This window comes from Chelonia mydas, chromosome 1 (genome assembly GCF_015237465.2).
Source record: "Chelonia mydas isolate rCheMyd1 chromosome 1, rCheMyd1.pri.v2, whole genome shotgun sequence".
Taxonomy (NCBI): domain Eukaryota; kingdom Metazoa; phylum Chordata; order Testudines; family Cheloniidae; genus Chelonia; species Chelonia mydas.
Genome location: NC_057849.1, coordinates 171558966 through 171575922, shown reverse-complemented (window position 1 = coordinate 171575922; position 16957 = coordinate 171558966). Strand labels below are relative to the sequence as shown.

At 41.6% G+C, this 16957-nt stretch overlaps 1 long non-coding RNA gene across 2 annotated transcripts; it reads right to left on the bottom strand.

The window, feature by feature from the left end:
• Positions 1–387: 387 nt before the first annotated feature.
• Positions 388–14662, bottom strand: LOC122462169. 2 transcript variants are annotated; one of them, XR_006284569.1, is made up of 5 exons: positions 14623–14662; positions 13343–13436; positions 12857–12958; positions 3723–3884; positions 388–754 (listed from the first exon to the last, which is right to left on the bottom strand). It is a non-coding gene; the product is annotated as an uncharacterized LOC122462169 (long non-coding RNA). The 2 variants fall into 2 exon arrangements; XR_006284570.1 differs by lacking the exon at positions 13343–13436.
• Between the last annotated feature and the right edge of the window lie 2295 nt (positions 14663–16957).

Sequence of the window (16957 nt, the reverse complement as noted above, 5' to 3'; positions counted from 1 at the left end):
TTAGTATAACATGCTAATTTTACTCATACTTTGACCTCCCAACATTCCCATTTGTCCATTTCGTCTACCTGTTGTGTCTTATTGTAAACCTGCATCGTAAACTCTAGTCTTTTTATCACTTGTGTATACAGTACTTAACACAATGGAGCCCTGATCTCTGATTGGGAGCCCCTAAGTGCTATTGTAATACAAATAAATTATAACAGCAACAACAACATGGTAGAGCTAAATTAAAAGACACACAACCTTTCATTTATAGCATTATGAAACTGGAGTGCCCTTTCAGAGATCCGAAAGAGCTATGTGAACCAAAGGCAAATCCTCTCCCTTCAGCCTGAAAATGGAAAACTAGACACATGTCCATTTTAACGAGCAAGGAAGGTTTAATGACATACCAGTGTCTTTCCATGATAAACATCTGAAAGACTTTTTTTCTTTTATGTGCAGAATTCCCCTGAAAACCACATACAAGTCTGAAAGAGCATTCAGACAGATGCGCCACTGCTGAAGTATGTGGATGTCTAGGCTCTTAGCAAATGCTCTGCACTTACCTAGACAACTGATAACACAAGCTGCACCAACAGAATATAAAGTAGACTGTGTCTGTTTTTATAAAACTGCTTCATGTGACAGGCTTCAAAGCTTTAATGTAGTTCTGATGTTAGTGTGCTCTTGGCTCCTTATATGCTCTTGTGCACATTGACATGGTATCAGCAGGGGCTCATCTGTTCCATTGTAATTATTTCATCTTTTCCTAAAGAAAAAACAACAGAGACATAAACAACCCAAAACATCTTAACACTTACTAAACATGCTTTAATTTGTTTACCCTGTAGAAAGAGAACCACATCCTTCACATGTCCTTATTTAAACTAGTACTACTCTAGATCCTTGATATCACACCAACAGTTCAGTTATTCTGATCCTCCACTGTGTCTAGTATTGAAGGGCAGGAGGTCATTGTGGGGCTAGTACTGGCATCACGGTATATGTGCATGAGTCAAAGTGCACTCACAGAGCACTGTGACGCTAGTTCTGACTGCTAGCATCATGGCTTATTGTTTATATATGCAGTCCTCCTGTAGCACCAGGAGTCAGCGCTTGTGCCATATCACAGTGTGACAGACTGACAATATCCTAGACAAACCTCCTGAAATTTAGATAAACTTTATTCTATTAAATTAAACCTGATTGAATTAGAGTTAATGACTTTGGCAGTCCATTGTATTAAAAATGTCATTGTGGGTGTTATTGTGGAATTATATGTATCTTCTCTAGGAGGAGAGTGATGCTAATGTACTTCCTCCTTTACCAACCCTTTGAAGCCATCCCCACGAAGAGGTGCGCATATATTGATTCAAATTGGATTCTCCAGAGACCAACAGACCAAGAATGGACTTCTGAATAAATAGCTGGGTTTTAAACTGGCTCAGGGCCTTCTTCCTGATCCAGCAAATTGACAGGACTTCTGATCACCGGAGGGCCCCAATCCTTAGGGAAGGGTTGGAACATTTTGGCCTACTGAAACCCCATAAGACTGTGTGCTTGTTCTGGGCTGGAGCTGTGATGGACTTGTGAGCACAAAGGAAACCCTGTAGGTGGGGTATTGAAGGACTTCTCCTTCCAGAGTCCATGTTAGAGTTGGAATGGTGTCTGGTAAGCTTATTAGCATGCATCTAGGTTCTTTCATTGTTTTTAATATGCTTTCTTTGTAGTGCTTTTACCTTAAGAATAAAATAGGCTTGCATGGAAAGAGCTGTGTGGTAGCTTATAACTGTTGACAATCACTCTGTTATCAGTCTCTGAAGAGAAGCAAGAAGGTGTGCTTAAGCAGCCTGTCTCTCCTGGGAATATCACAGTGAAGCCAGGGAACTGTGTAGCCTGGAAATATCCTGCTCAGAAGGGAGAAGGATGAGGGTCTGCACCCAAGAAAGGCACCAGCTGTGGAGTTGGAAGCCTGAGAATGGGTGCCTTTGCTGGACCACTGAGGAGAAATACAGAGGCAGTTGCTCTGAACAGTACAGTATTACCAGATACCACTGTGAGGAAGCACAGTTTCAATGCTGAGCTGCAGTAGGCAATGGAGATTGACAGGTTTCAGAGTAACAGCCGTGTTAGTCTGTATTCGCAAAAAGAAAAGGAGTACTAGTGGCACCTTAGAGACTAACCAGTTTATTTGAGCATAAGCTTTCGATGCATCCGATGAAGTGAGCAGTAGCTCAGGAAAGCTTATGCTCAAATAAATTGGTTAGTCTCTAAGGTGCCACTAGTACTCCTTTCCCAATGGAGATTGAGAGAGAGATGCCTCATGAAGATGGACAGTTTCTATAAAATATGTTAGCTTGTTGGGAACCCTAAGGGGCACAGAGATGATCTGAATAAATACATACTCCAACATTTCTAAACGAAACCATGCTAGATTTCTAGCCATCTTCATATAGTACCACTTTTTCATTCTGTAAAAGCCACAGACAGTGCCATGTTCGACTGCTGAATGCATGTGTTTTCTATGTTGAACTAAATGAAAAGTAAAGACTGTGTTTAGCTCTGCTTCTTACTTAGTTAAAGCTAAAATGACACATCAATGTATGTGCAAGCTGAGCCTTAATCTTTAAAGACTGTCAGAAAGTATTAGGCTTATTGTTGACAATGGCCTAGTTTCCATTGATGGGTTCATTAAAAGTTTTGGCCAGCAAAATCAGGAAAAAGTACTGACTGGCAGCCCTAAATTAAATTCAGAAAGAGCCACCCTGTTTTGTTAATCCATTCCGGGTACTTGAAAACAACTCAGCAGGATAGGGAACTAATCCTATTTCATTTCAAATGCCTGCTGGGTCCATTTAATGAGCATCATGTCTGGTTCTTCTTTAATCCAAAATAACACTTTAAAAATATTTTGAGTCACCTTTTTGGAAAGTGAAAGTCTGGCATTGAGATACTTAGGGCCTGAATATCACCTCCATTTGGATTAGTGGAGGGCTCCCAAAGAAAGTACAAATGGGATGTGTAGTAGGAGGGGAGAAGCAAATGGTCTCCCCTTCTCCAGATCCTGTGGAAGCTCTGCTGCAGATACATTGTGGACTTGGAGTCCAGATACAGGAGTGGGGGCTGTGAGTGGGTGAGGTGTAGAGAGAGAGGACTGCTCTTCTCAGCATCACCCCCCTTCATAGCAGAGAAGAATTTGCCGGGTGAGATAATGCTGACTCTCATGCTGCTTACATTGGAATGTGCCCGAATGGGGAGAGGAGGCTCCAGCAGTTGGTGTGCAGCCCATCTCCTGAGGGAGCCACGCTGTCATGGTGGGAGAGGGGCCCGGAGATTAATCCCAAGGTAGTGCACCTCCATACAAATACTCTTGTCTCCCTGAGTATTGTGAGATCTGTGAAATTTTCTTATGGGTCTCAAACAAATGTGGAATGGGTGGGTCACATGCCTGCCAGTTTTAGTGGACCAAACCCCAGACCCCTATGACAGAGCAATCTGAACGGAACCCCACTAGTTTCACTGTGCTAACTTTCACAGTTTGAAGGTGATAGAGCTCTTAGGATGCACTGTATCTCCCAGTTGATAAGGACTGAGGAAATCACAGTAGATACCATAGTGAACTCAATCTTTAGTTGAAGGGTGGGAAGGTCATAAAGAGAAAATATCACACAGGAGAAAACTTGGGAAAAACAATATTCATAGACAATGTAGTAGTTTAGTCAGTATTTTTCTGTTACCTTTGATAGTATCAAAACTATTTGTGTTCCATTAAGGTCTCCCTCAAGCATATTCCAGACTTTTGTTCTACTGTAGCCAACAGTGATATCACAGTCTAGTGTGTGACATCATAGTGCTATGGAAATTATGTCTCCATTTTAACAATCTCCCTCTAGGATCACCTAAGACAAAAAAAGGTGTTAAAAGGGTGAAAACTGTTCTTTAAACACCGGGGCCTAGATCTTTTAGTGTAATAGTTATGATTACAAACCATGCTTGCAACTCTAAAGTATGCTGCCCTGATCTTCCCCATTCAGCTGAGGCTACAATGCGACCCGCATAGATCCCAGATGGCCACTCTGGGGAGGGATGTCCTAACCACCCATTGCTCTCAGCCACATACCTACTATCTACTTTAGTTTTGGGTAGCTCATCTCACTGCTTGTGGAGTAAGCAGGATGTCATTCATAAGCCCTGACATTCATCCTGGACGGACCCAATTAATAGTGTTCTGAGCCAGGTGTCTGTTGAACTACTTACCATTGGGCAAGTGGAAGCCCATCACTAACTTGCTTACTGTAAAGTTTCCTTATCCAAATACTTTCAGCTGACCATCGCCTAGACAGCTAAGCAACTGCAGAGACCTCATGCAGTGAATGAAATACAGCTATTCAAGAACTACCACTACAGTGTTAAACCATGTAAACTACACAAAGTTCTTTACACAAAGCTGCAGGGTGATTCTGGAGCCTGGTGTAGAGTGCATCTTGTGGGAGCCATTTGATTCCCCTGTAGGAACTTAATGTACGGTGTGTTTCTTTAGAAGTAGCTGCCTACAATTCTCCATCTCTCTTAATGCACCATTTTAATGATGCTTCAAATTAGGCAACACTTCTCAAGGTGTATGCAATTAAATATACCTTCAAATCCCTCCCCTTTTTGGAGCAAGAGCCATAGGCACAGTGACCAAGTGCTCAAACAGGTATTGTCCAGTGAACTGCAACTCAGACAATAGGAAAAATTGAAGCACACTGGGTAATACAGTGAAATACATGCACACACTTTTTGTATGGCGGTCAGTCTATCAAAGGCAGTTCTCATTTCCATCACATCTACAGAGAGCCACATAGAGGGGACCTCCCCTGGTTATTAATGCACCAACTTCCTGTTATTAACTTTAATGGTGTTTGCAAATTGCTTCATAAATTATCATGGCGTACTTTGATATTTATCATTGTGAAAATTAATAAGCAGAGGATAGCTCAACAGAGTGAGTGCTAAAATCACCATCCTACGCGGCCCTGTACCAGATGTAATCATTTCTAGCAGTGAAAAGTGGGTGCAAAATACTACTATTCTACTCGGACAGTATTTCACACCCGTTTTGCACTGGTGCTGATGACTACACAAGGTGCAGGGCAATGAAGACTCAGGACCCATTACTGTTCACAAGGAAAAATATATATAGCTATCCTGGAAATGGTCAAAGTTCTGCTACCTAGAATCACCATTTGGAAAGGGTACATCACAGAGAATGAAGATAACGCAACATACGTAACACACACTATTCATCAATGAAATTGACATGTTCATGCCAGGATGCTGGAACAATTTGCATAGTAGGGGTGCTGAGAGCCATTGAACCAAACCGTAAACCCTATATATGATGGAAACCACTTCAAGCCAGGGGGTGCAGTAGCATCCCCAGTCCCCCTAGTTCCAGCATCTATGGTTCATGCTGAAGAAATCTTTGACCCGAAGGCCCGTTTTTAAAATGAACAGGCTATGACACTGAGCCAGCTTCTCCTAGCTGAAACAAAATCTCCACAACCAAATATTCCTTTCTCCCCATGCATCTCTGCTGTTTCTCCAACACTACACAGTTTGGAGGCAGAGTCAAACAGCTCCATGTTATTCTCTCTGGCCTGGAAGAGGTTGGCAGGCAGCCCTCTTCCTACATGTGTCTCCCTCCTAGTAGGGAAGAGATGGAACCTTAGCTGTTCTTCTTTCCAGAACTTGTCCTGATTAGCTGAGGGGGAGCTCTGCCCCACTCTACATGACAAGGCGCCTTCCTGGTTCCAGGCCCTAAAGAGAGCAATTGCCTTGGGTTTTTCTAGACCCCAGCTGTTACCCTGGTACCACTTATCTTCTCATAACATTTGTCAGTCATTTCCTAGATTTCTGTCTGCTGCAGAATTCCTGGAGCGAGCAGCCTGGCTCCTGAGACTTCTCCCTTTGGCTTTAAAGGTCCATATACCACATTATAAGTGTGTTAAAAATGGGCAAAGACTAAGTTTTCATAAAATATATCTTCATCTTTAGCAAGACCTCTATGTACCTATCTCTGTCTAGGGGAATAAGGATGTCCTCAGCAATGGCTGGTTCAATGTCCTCCTCCGCCGTTGCTACATTTTTCGAGACCTCCAATATTGGTCAGACTCTTCACATCCACAGAGCCAAAATACCTTTTCCGGTGCCGTGCTGACTACAGCCTTAGCTTGTTGTAGCAACAGAATTGCAGCTATCTGATGTCACAGTTACGCTCCATGTTGACGTGAGTGGAAAATTTGAGTCCCTTACTCAAATGAGGTGCTTCACAATCACAGCACAATACTATAAGGGCAGTGCACAAAATCACTTTCCCCTATAATTGTGAGAATAAAACAATTAGTAACAAATGTGTAAAGTTAACTTTTCATGACTTGTATTTTTTCATACATTTTATACTTCCTATGATGTCCATGGCAAATTATCCGTGTTACCAGTTCAAGACAGTTATGCACCATAATCCCAACAACTGCTATTCCTATATGTTACACAGTTCAAGGCATAAAGACATTGTCAGTAACCACAATTATCTCCCATTCACTGACAATAGTCCTACATCCCCATTGCATACAGAGCAATATGCCATTTGGCAGTGTAAATTCTGCAAAAATCATATCAACTAAGAAGAAAAGAAGGTGGTTCTTACTTTACACATAACAACATCACACTATTACTTACTTCATATCTGTATTCATAAATAATAACAACTGAAAGTTTAAACAGCAAATAATTGTCATCCAATTTCTGATGGTCAAACCAAAACATTCTCCCCTAATCAATTTGTAATCTGAAACGTAAACCTGACCATATACCTGTTTTTGCAATTCAGTTATTACATACCATTAGATTTAACTCCATCCTGTGAGGCCACCTTTTACGAACCACAGAACGATGCTGTGACAAAAGCTATGTAATCATGGAATATTCAAAGACTATTATATTAACTTTATAAATGGTCTATGTATCTATAAGGGCTTGTTAGTGATTATACTCCTGGCTAAATGGGTAAGATAAACAATGCTTCCTGCAGGAACTAAAAACGTTAGGGGGTAATTAATGCAAATCCTCAATACTGAAACAATGTAAGTAACATGTCTTTTTAAACTCCTCACCCCCTCTCCCGCAACCAAGCACAGAGAATGCTTTGGTCTGGTGGTTCAAAGAACTAAGAAAACAAAGAACTCAAAGCTGCATAAAACGACAGCCTGGATCTGGGAGAGACACCATCTGAGAGTGTACAGGCATTAAACAATGACCAACAGAAACAGGCCCTGTGGAAGGACTTGAAATATTTTAGACCTGCCAGGGTCTTCATGTGAAAGATGCATGACCATCTTCGTAAGCGGGGCATGCATATAAACTATTTATCGTTTTCAGACATGTTTCTCTACAATGCAAATTTCTGCCTGGTATAAGGCAAAGGAACAGTGATATCTGAGATTATTCTGTACTTTTCAGATGTCCTCCAGACTTTGGGGAAATTTGGATCTTCATCTAGATCTGAGCTTCATGACTTTGGCTCATCTCTAAACTTTAGGTTATAATTGAGGCTTGAGTCCATCTCATTTTTAGGGTCTAATTGCAGATATGTATGAAAACTCTGCATTTTCTACAGCCTTGTTACTGAATTTGATGTAATCTAAACACAAAGTTCAGCAAATGTAGTGTTAACATAAAGTAGAGGCTGCGTGACTTGAATACTGAATGTTAATGAAACTGAGTTGTGTCATATTATCCTCATTTGCTTCCCATATATTTACTCTCCTTTCCCCCTCAGAAGCAGCAACTCCACATTTCATCTTAATTTGTATACCCAAAATACAGCCAGCTTAATTACCAATTATAACCTTACTCGTTTAAAAACTAAATCAAGTGGAAACAACTCCAAAAAGTGTCTCCCTTGAGGGGAACTAAAGCCTTTGTGTTCATTTTCTTCACATATTTTGATTAGTATAAAGTACTGTGTAGCTTAGAAGTTAAGCTTCCCAAATGGTGTTAATTTTAAATCAAGGTGACACATTGATCCTCCTGGGAAGAAAGTCAGATCAACACTACAGCCTTCTTCTCCTCCTTCACCCCTGACCTGACATGAAAACCCGTTCCTTCACAGGAGACTGACAAAGCAACACTATTGTAACCTGCTCAGCAGGCAGCCTTTTATTTATTTCCACCATTTTTTGACTTATTTCTTTCCTGCCTGGCCTTTGTTATTTCTTCAGGTTTAGAAGTTCCTACAAACAGGCTTGTGGGTTTATCCTAAGTGCAATTTCTCCATCTCCTGTGAAACAAGAGCTCCATCAACTTTGTACAAGGCATATTAGCTACTGGGTTTGATATATTTGAGACCTCCACACAAAGCATTGTTCAGGAGTGCAAGTGCATTTCACAAAACCTGTCTAGTTCCTGGATGATTTTACAGTGAGTTGTTCATAGTGAAGTTCTCCATTACCACAATAAGTGCCAAAGTAAATATGAGGTACTGAACAATTGTCTTGACAGCTGCCATCATTTGTGATTTTCCTTTAATACATAATTTCTCATCCTTTGTGACTCTGGTCTTTGCTTTGAGTTTAGGACCCTCTTCTGTAGAAGGTGTCATATCAATTTTCAAATCACAATTATTTAGGTTTTCAGAGGTTATTGTGAGAGGTTTTTGTGTCATCCCTTTAACCATCCTACAAGCAGCTGAAGTTCCCCCACTGCTCTGAACAGAATACAAACAAACATACTGTATATAGCTCAAACGTCATAGGATGGGGTTTTAGTGATGATTCATAACAATAACAGAAGATAATCCTAAATCTAAACTCTGCCCCATGCAAGTTTGGATGTTTCTAGGGCAGTGGTTCCCAAACTTGTTCCGCCGTTTGTGCAGGGAAAGCCCCTGGCGGGCCGGGCCGGTTTGTTTACCTGCCGCGTCCACAGGTGCAGCCGATCGCAGCTCCCACTGGCCGCGGTTCACTGCTCCAGGCCAATGGGGGCTGAGGGAAGCGGCGGCCAATACATCCCTTGGCCCGCACCGCTTCCTGCAGCTCTCATTGGCCTGGAGCAGTGAACCGCCGCCACTGGGAGCCGCGATCGGCCCAACCTGCGGACACGGCAGGTAAACAAACCGGCCTGGCCTACCAGGGGCTTTCCCTGCACAAGCAGCGGAACAAGTTTGAGAACCACTGTTCTAGGGTAACCATGAAAGTTGGCGTCTGTCCCCACCCCTTAGCTCCCTCTGAGAAAGAAAGTCTCCAGACCTTCTTATATCCTGATGAAAATGCTAACAAGGAGCACTTGTGACTGTCAGATGATGTGACTTGTTCAGGTTCAAGCTTTAGACTCAGCACAGGAGTTCTGGATCCTTTCTTCTGGGTTTTAGAGCACGTTACACTCTCCCTTCCACATCCCTAGAAATTACTACACATGACCTTACTGTGCATTATCAGGGCTCTCTCTCTTTTTTGGCTATTTAACTCTTTGAGGGCACTGGTGGATTACTTGCATGACCATATCAGTAGACCATGAGTGGAATCCTGGCCCCATTGAAGTCAATGAATGTCTTGCTCTTGATTCCAGTGATGGCAGGATTTCACCCTATATTTACAGCTTTCCATTAATTATAAGGGGTATTCCTTAAAAAAATCGATAGCTCAAAGTGTGGTGCTCAGAGTTACATAAACTTAAAATATCCCCACTTTTTTCTTGATAATTTGTAAATTTCCCTCTTATTTTAAAATATTTTAGTTACATGGATGTTGTTCTGGCCTTCTGCACAGGGCTGAATTTACAGTGGAGGAGCCTGCAAAACAGAGGCACTGCTATCGGGTAGAATGCGTGCTCCCTCTGCCCTCCCCAAGATATGGCCCCTCTCTTTTTTGGGAGCTCTGCACTGGCAATGGCACGAGGGATCGCTCCTGCAATGAACTCAGCATTCTTTCAGGTGCTGATCAACCTCCATTCCCACTTCAATGTGATTTGAACACTCAACGCCTTGTAAGGTCAAGTCTTGGAAGCACAACAATCAGGATGGTGCACAAACCCTGCACAAAGGCTGGGGAGAAGGAAAGGCTTCTTTTCCCCCACACCTGGCCTTATGTACCCCAAATGACTTAAGATACAATTGTCTCTGTGAATGCAGCTAACTGTCCTCATCTTATTTTGCTGCAACTCTACTCTCATTCACACATAAGGCTGGTCTACACTACAAAGTTGGGAGACAGGCCAGTCCTCATTTACAGACAACCAACCTGAAGCAAATACTCACCAGCAACTACACACCACACAACAAAAACACTAACCCAGGAACCTATCCCTGCAACAAATCCTGTTGCCAACTGTGTCCGCATATCTATTCAAGGGACACCATCATAGGACCTAACCACATCAGCCATACCATCAGGGGCTCGTTCACCTGTACATCTACCAATGTGATATATGCCATCATGTGCCAGCAATGCCCCTCTGCCATGTGCATTGGCCAAACCAGACAGCCTGTACGCAAAAGAACAAACAGACACAAATCAGACGTCAAGAATTATAACATTCAAAAACCAGTCGGAAAACACTCCAATCACCCTGGACACTTAATAACAGACTTAAAAGTGGAAATTCTTCAACAAAAAAACCTTCAAAAACAGACTCCAACAAGAAACTGCAGAACTGGAATTAATTTGCAAACTGGACACCATCAAATTAGGCCTGAATAAAGACTGGAAGTGGATGGGTCACTACCAAAACTAATTTCCCCCTACTAATTTCCCCGTAGTGTTACTCACACCTTCTTATCAATTGTTTGAAATGGGCCACCCTGATTCATTGGCCTCATTACTACTACAAAAATGATTTTCCTCCCTTGGTATTCTACCGTTGAGAATAGCCCACTTCCACTTTAATTGAATTTTCTCGTTAGCACTGACTCCCCACTTGGTAAGGAAACTCCCATCTTTTCATGTACCATGTATATATACCTGCCCACTGTATTTTCCACTGCATGCATCTGATGAAGTGGGTTTTAGCCCATGAAAGCGTATGCCCAAATAAATTTGTTAGTCTCTAAGGTACCCCTCGTTGTTTTTACTACAAAGTTAGGTCATCTTAACTGTATTGCTCAGGGCTGTAAAATTTTTCATGGTCTATGCCAGGGATTGGCAACCTTTGGCACGTGGCCCGCCAGGGTAAGCCCCCTGGTAAGCCCCCTGGTGGGCCGAGCTGGTTTGTTTACCTGCCGCGTCCACAAATTTGGCCGATTGCAGCTCCCACTGGCCGCGGTTCACCACTCCAGGCCAATGGGGGCTGCGGGAAGCAGCGCAGGCTGAGGGATGTGGCGGGCCACATGCCAAAGGTTGCAGATCCCTGGTCTATGCAATGTAATTAAATCAATCTAAGCCGCAGTCTACACAATGCTAGGTCAATGGAAGAATTCGTTCATCAACCTAGCTTCTACTTCTTGGAGAAGTGGATTTACAACTGTGACAGAAGAACCCCTTCCACTGCTGTAGTGTCTACAATACAGTGCTACAATGGTGCAGTTGCAATGTTACAACTGTACTGCTGTAGTATTTCTAGGGTCTTCCACCAAATACTGCAGGACACAGGGACATAACGAATATTCTTTATGGACATGGCCTTCTTGGAAGAATAAAAAGTTAATTGACTCAGAAATGCCACAAGTGATTAGACCAAAAACCTTCTGTTAAAATAACCTTTGATTTAAACCCTCAGAATTCAAGGAAATTCAGAGCTGACGTTTAATCCTACCAATACAATTTATTTATTAATCTTACTTTTGCCACGAGGGATAAATTCATACTAAACAGCATGAGTAAAAAGGCAAATAGATTCAGTAAAACAGATTTACTGCCCAGAACAATTCAGGATCAGTCATTAATTTATGGTTCATCAGCACCCATCAGACATCATACGGTAAGTTACAGCAGGAGCTGGAACAATCCCCACCACATTTTTCCTTCTAAATGGGGGAGTGTAGGCTAGTGGACAGGGACTGGGATTGAGAGACAAGAGGCCCAAAGTCCTATTCTGACTCATCGTATGACCATGGGCAAGATATCAAATCACTCTCCATCTCACCTCCCCCACCTGTAAAACAAGGATTTTTGGAGCCCTGGAAGCAGAGAATAGCCAAAGTACAAAGGAGTGGACTCTGGGGGTATGTTGGAGGTATAGCCAATCTGCTCCCTACACAGAGGGCTGAGACTAGGGCATTGTAGAACCTTTATGCCAGTTCAAAACAGCAAACAGGGGAGGTTTGCATGGGGGCCATTTCCTCCCCCTTTGGGGCCCCTTTACACTGCCACAGCATCATAAAGAGGCTTTAACGTAATTGAAAATCAGGCCTACTGTTTCAAGCTGCCTGTTTTCAGAGTAGGGAGAATCAAGACTTAATCAGTTAATATTTGATTCACATTTTGGAATCTTTCTTCACAGCCAGAAGGGCTAGTAATTTAATTTCTCTTAGATGAAAGCTTAGATGCTGATTCCTGATTCTGTAGTAGGGAGCGAAGGCTTCAGCAAACTTCATTGCTGCTGAAGTATAGGAAACATGGGGTCCTGTCTTTTTAAACAAAGGCGTAATCCATTTTCCCCTTCCCCCCATGGCAACATAAAATTTACATTTCAACAGATAATGAACCGGACCTTCCAGCTGACCCACCCCGTAGGGACACCTTCTCATAGCTTTAGTGTTATTATTCCTTCCATCTGCTCAACATGGAGCTTGGGTAAGCTATTCTGTGTGTCTTATGCAGAAAACCCTTTCTTGAAAGCAAAGGCACTTTTCATTTTCTTTTTCAAACAGGAAAGAGCTTATTACTAGACACACCTGTCATATCTTCTTGACTGGCGATATCATTACTGCTGCTTTTAACTGACCGTTTATTAGTTTCCAAAATCCAAATTGTCATGGTCCATGGGAAGCTAGCTCCTGTTTTGAATGTAACATAGTATCAGAAAAGGTTATTCACATTTCACAAAAGCCCCTGAAAAGCACAGTCTGGGATATCTAGCAAATTAAAATGGTTGCATGGTCATTTTTAAAAATTCTAACAGCTACATTTATTTCCCAATTCTCAGCTCGTAAATACACTCCTGTTAGAGCATGAAATAAAACACCTAAAAATATTCTTTATTCTCCTCCTTCTCTGCCCCCAGAGAGCTCCCCTAAGTCAATCCCCCAGACTCCAGCCACATGAAGAGTTTGTACAACAGTCAAACTCTGTAAAACATTAGGATGGCATCTTTATTAAGGACTGTAACTGTTCTCCCCTCCACTTGTGGAAACAGGGTGGGTAAGCAATCAGTGGCTTACAGCTGTTTTGCCGGTTCAGAGGTCTCTCCAAGGGCCTGGGGATCCACAAGCAGGCAGGAGTGGATAGTACAGCGGAGGTGATCCTGACTGGGGCCTGTTAGCCCAATAAAAATAAGTGATGAGGTAGGTTGCAGTGATCCTTCATGCTTTGCCACAAAGTTTATCACCCTAGCTCTTAGCTCTCTTTTACTATAGAAGACACTCCTTTTTTAAGGTGCAAGCTAACCTTCCACCCACACTAGCGTTAACTCATTTCTCTTATTTTAAAATGCAGCATCATAGACCCGTGGTTAGAGAAAGTGTGATTCACACAAAATATGTTTAATTCTGCCTCCCTTTAATTTTTATTTTCATAGGAACCTACAGGGGTTACATCCTGTATGCAGTCTATGAGCCTGATCCAAAACCCATTTAAGTTAAGGGAGTTTTTCCATTGACTATAGTGGGCTTTGAATCAGGTTCTATGTAGGCAGAAGCTCAAAGTTCATCATCACAAGATAGCCTTTTTGTTTACAATACAGATTGCATGGATCAAATTTTGTAGAGAAAATTCATCTCTATTTTCATTAAGGACAAAAGTCCATTGAAATCAATGGGAGCTTTTCCAATAACTTCAATGGACTCTGGATCAGGCCCTAATTGTTTGTATGAGATTGGTCTTTTTCTTTTGAAATATGGAAATAGTTCTGTGATTCTTAAATATAATGTAGTGGTGTCAAGGTTCCTTCCCCACTCTGAACTCTAGGGTACCGATGTGGGGACCTGCATGAAAACCCCCTAAGCTTATTTTTACCAGCTTAGGTTAAAACTTCCCCAAGGTACAAACTATTTTACCTTTTGCCCTTGGACTTTATTGCTGCCACCACCAAGTGTCTAAGGGATATATAACAGGGAAAGACCCCGCTTGGAAACGTCTTTCCCCCCCAAAATCCTCCCCAAACCCTACACCCCGTTTCCTGGGGAAGGCTTGATAAAAATCCTCACCAATTTGCATAGGTGAACACAGACCCAAACCTTTGGATCTTAAGAACAATGAAAAAAGCAATCAGGTTCTTGAAAGAATTTTAATAGAAGAAAAAGTAAAAGAATCACCTCTGTAAAATCAGGATGGTAAATACCTTACAGGGTAATCAGATTCAAAACATAGAGAATCCCTCTAGGCAAAACCTTAAGTTACAAAAAGACACAAAAACAGGAATATACATTCCATTCAGCACAGCTTATTTTCTCAGCCATTTAAACAAAACAGAATCTAAAGCATATCTAGCTAGATTACTTACTAAGTTCTAAGACTCCATTCCTTTCTGTTCCCGGCAAAAGCATCACACAGACAGAGAGAACCTTTTTTCTCCCCCACTCCAGCTTTGAAAGTATCTTGTCTCCTCATTGGTCATTTTGGTCAGGTGCCAGCGAGGTTATCCTAGCTTCTTAACCCTTTACAGGTGAAAGGGTTTTTCCTCTGGCCAGGAGGGATTTTAAAGGTGTTTACCCTTCCATTTATATTTATGACAAGTGGCAACTAATGAGACATTGCAGCAAGGATGTTGAAGAAAAGACTTTTCTTCTGAAGTGCTGGTGTGTACTCAAAATACTATAATTTTTGTAATATTTGTTTCCCTTTTGAAACTGAAGTGGGAACAGGAAGAGAAAAACCCAGAGCAAGGATAAAACTTTCTCCTTACATCTGCAGCATGACCCCATAGCCACAGTTTGGATCTGAGGGGAGAATTTTGCTCCAAAACTATAAATGACTTTGGAAACATGTATAGCTTTATGCTACAGTAGATGGAAATGGAAGACACCTAATAGAAATCTTAGGCATTGGTATCTATCAGAAGTCAGTTGCAGGATCAGGACCTGAGTCTATAACCTCCTGCAAGGGCAGGGGAATGGGCCTGATTTCAATAGCAGCAGGGCTAGGCTCATAGGCCCTCTGCAGAAATAGATATTTCTATAGTTATCTCAGCCACACAGCCTCATTAGTTTCCAACAGGGATAATCTTTCATTCAAGAAAGGTTTTTGTATGAATATAAATATTTATCCAGGATATTTTAGTGTGGAAAAGGTTAATGATATATACACAAACTTCATCCATGTGTTTTTTAATAATAAGAGGTCTGATTCTACTCTCACCTGTACTGGTATAAATCAGAAATTACAGCATTTCAAAACGGCTGAAAATGAGCGATTGGACCTGATTCTCCTATCTCTGGAGTTCTTTGACATGAAGCAGTGTATTTCTAGTATTACTGCTCTGTAGGGTGGAATGTTGCTCACCTGCTGCTGATAGGACTAAATTATATATCAACTACTCAGGTTCCTTATTTCTCCACTGTGGTCTGTCATCCAGTAATATATAGGAGCTAATAATAATTAAAAGATCTACAATCTGGGGATTAATGTGCAATCTCTCTAAAAGACATTACGGACTATGCACTTGTTAAAAACAAATGGCTTTGTTACTGCTAACTAGAGGATATGAAACAACCCATAGGGTCCCAATTTGTATTGGTCATGACTAGTATTTTCTGTACCTATATAATTATTAATTTGTGGCACTACTGATAGAAATGGGCAGGAGGAAACAGTTCTAAAATTATGCTATATTTACATCTAATTGTGTTCTTTGGATATTTAATTTGAAAATGAACTTCTTTGTATTATTACGCTTGTGCCTACAAACCCCTAGTAAGGTTAAGGTCCTGTTGTGATATGTTTCTACAGCACCTAGGAGATTATCCCTCCCCAAAGAGTTTACCACCTAGATATGCAAGACAGACATAGGATAGTGAAAAAGGATACATCTTTTTTTTTTTTGACACCATGGAGATCAGCAGCAGCATCTGCACACTGGAGGTGAAATCCTGGGCCTATTGAATGGCAAAACTCCCATTGACTTCAATGATGTCAGTAGCACCTCAGAAGCAGAGAGACAGAGGAATGTTGAAGAAAAGTGACCATCAGTTCAGGAGCAAGTGTAATTACACCAATGCAGTCTGCTTAGGCTGTTGCTTGCACGGACTCAGATGCATTTGGAAACGTACCCACTGCTGTACATTGGCTCTGAGTGCATCTTGGTGTGTCATTTTTGTCCTATTTTCATATGTCACCCAGAATACTGTGTTCAATGCGAGTCACCTCATCAAAAAAACAAAAACAAAAAAACTCAACAACACTCCAGAGATCGACAGGTTTTGAAAGGCAAAAGAAATGATCAAAGGAATGATGACCTCTGCATGAAGGGACACTAACAAGATGGTTTACTTTGCAGAGGAAATGAATATGAGAGGTCAGAAAAGAGATATATGAAATAATAATGCAGGGTACAGAGAAAGTAAATCAGGCACAGGGATCTCCCCCTCTCAGAATTCAAGAAAGAGGGTACAGTCAATTACATGCAAAGACAAGAAATTTAAAACTGATAGAGGGAAATAGGTCTCTCACACAGTGAATAACTAACTTGTGAAACTCATTGCCATAAGACAATTGTGTCCAAGAGTTTACCAGGATTCAACAAAGGAACAGACATTTGTATGAATAATTAGGAGATGTACAGTTACATTGGATAGGATGAAAAAAACCCCTCTCTATATGGGATATAAAAGCTCATGCTT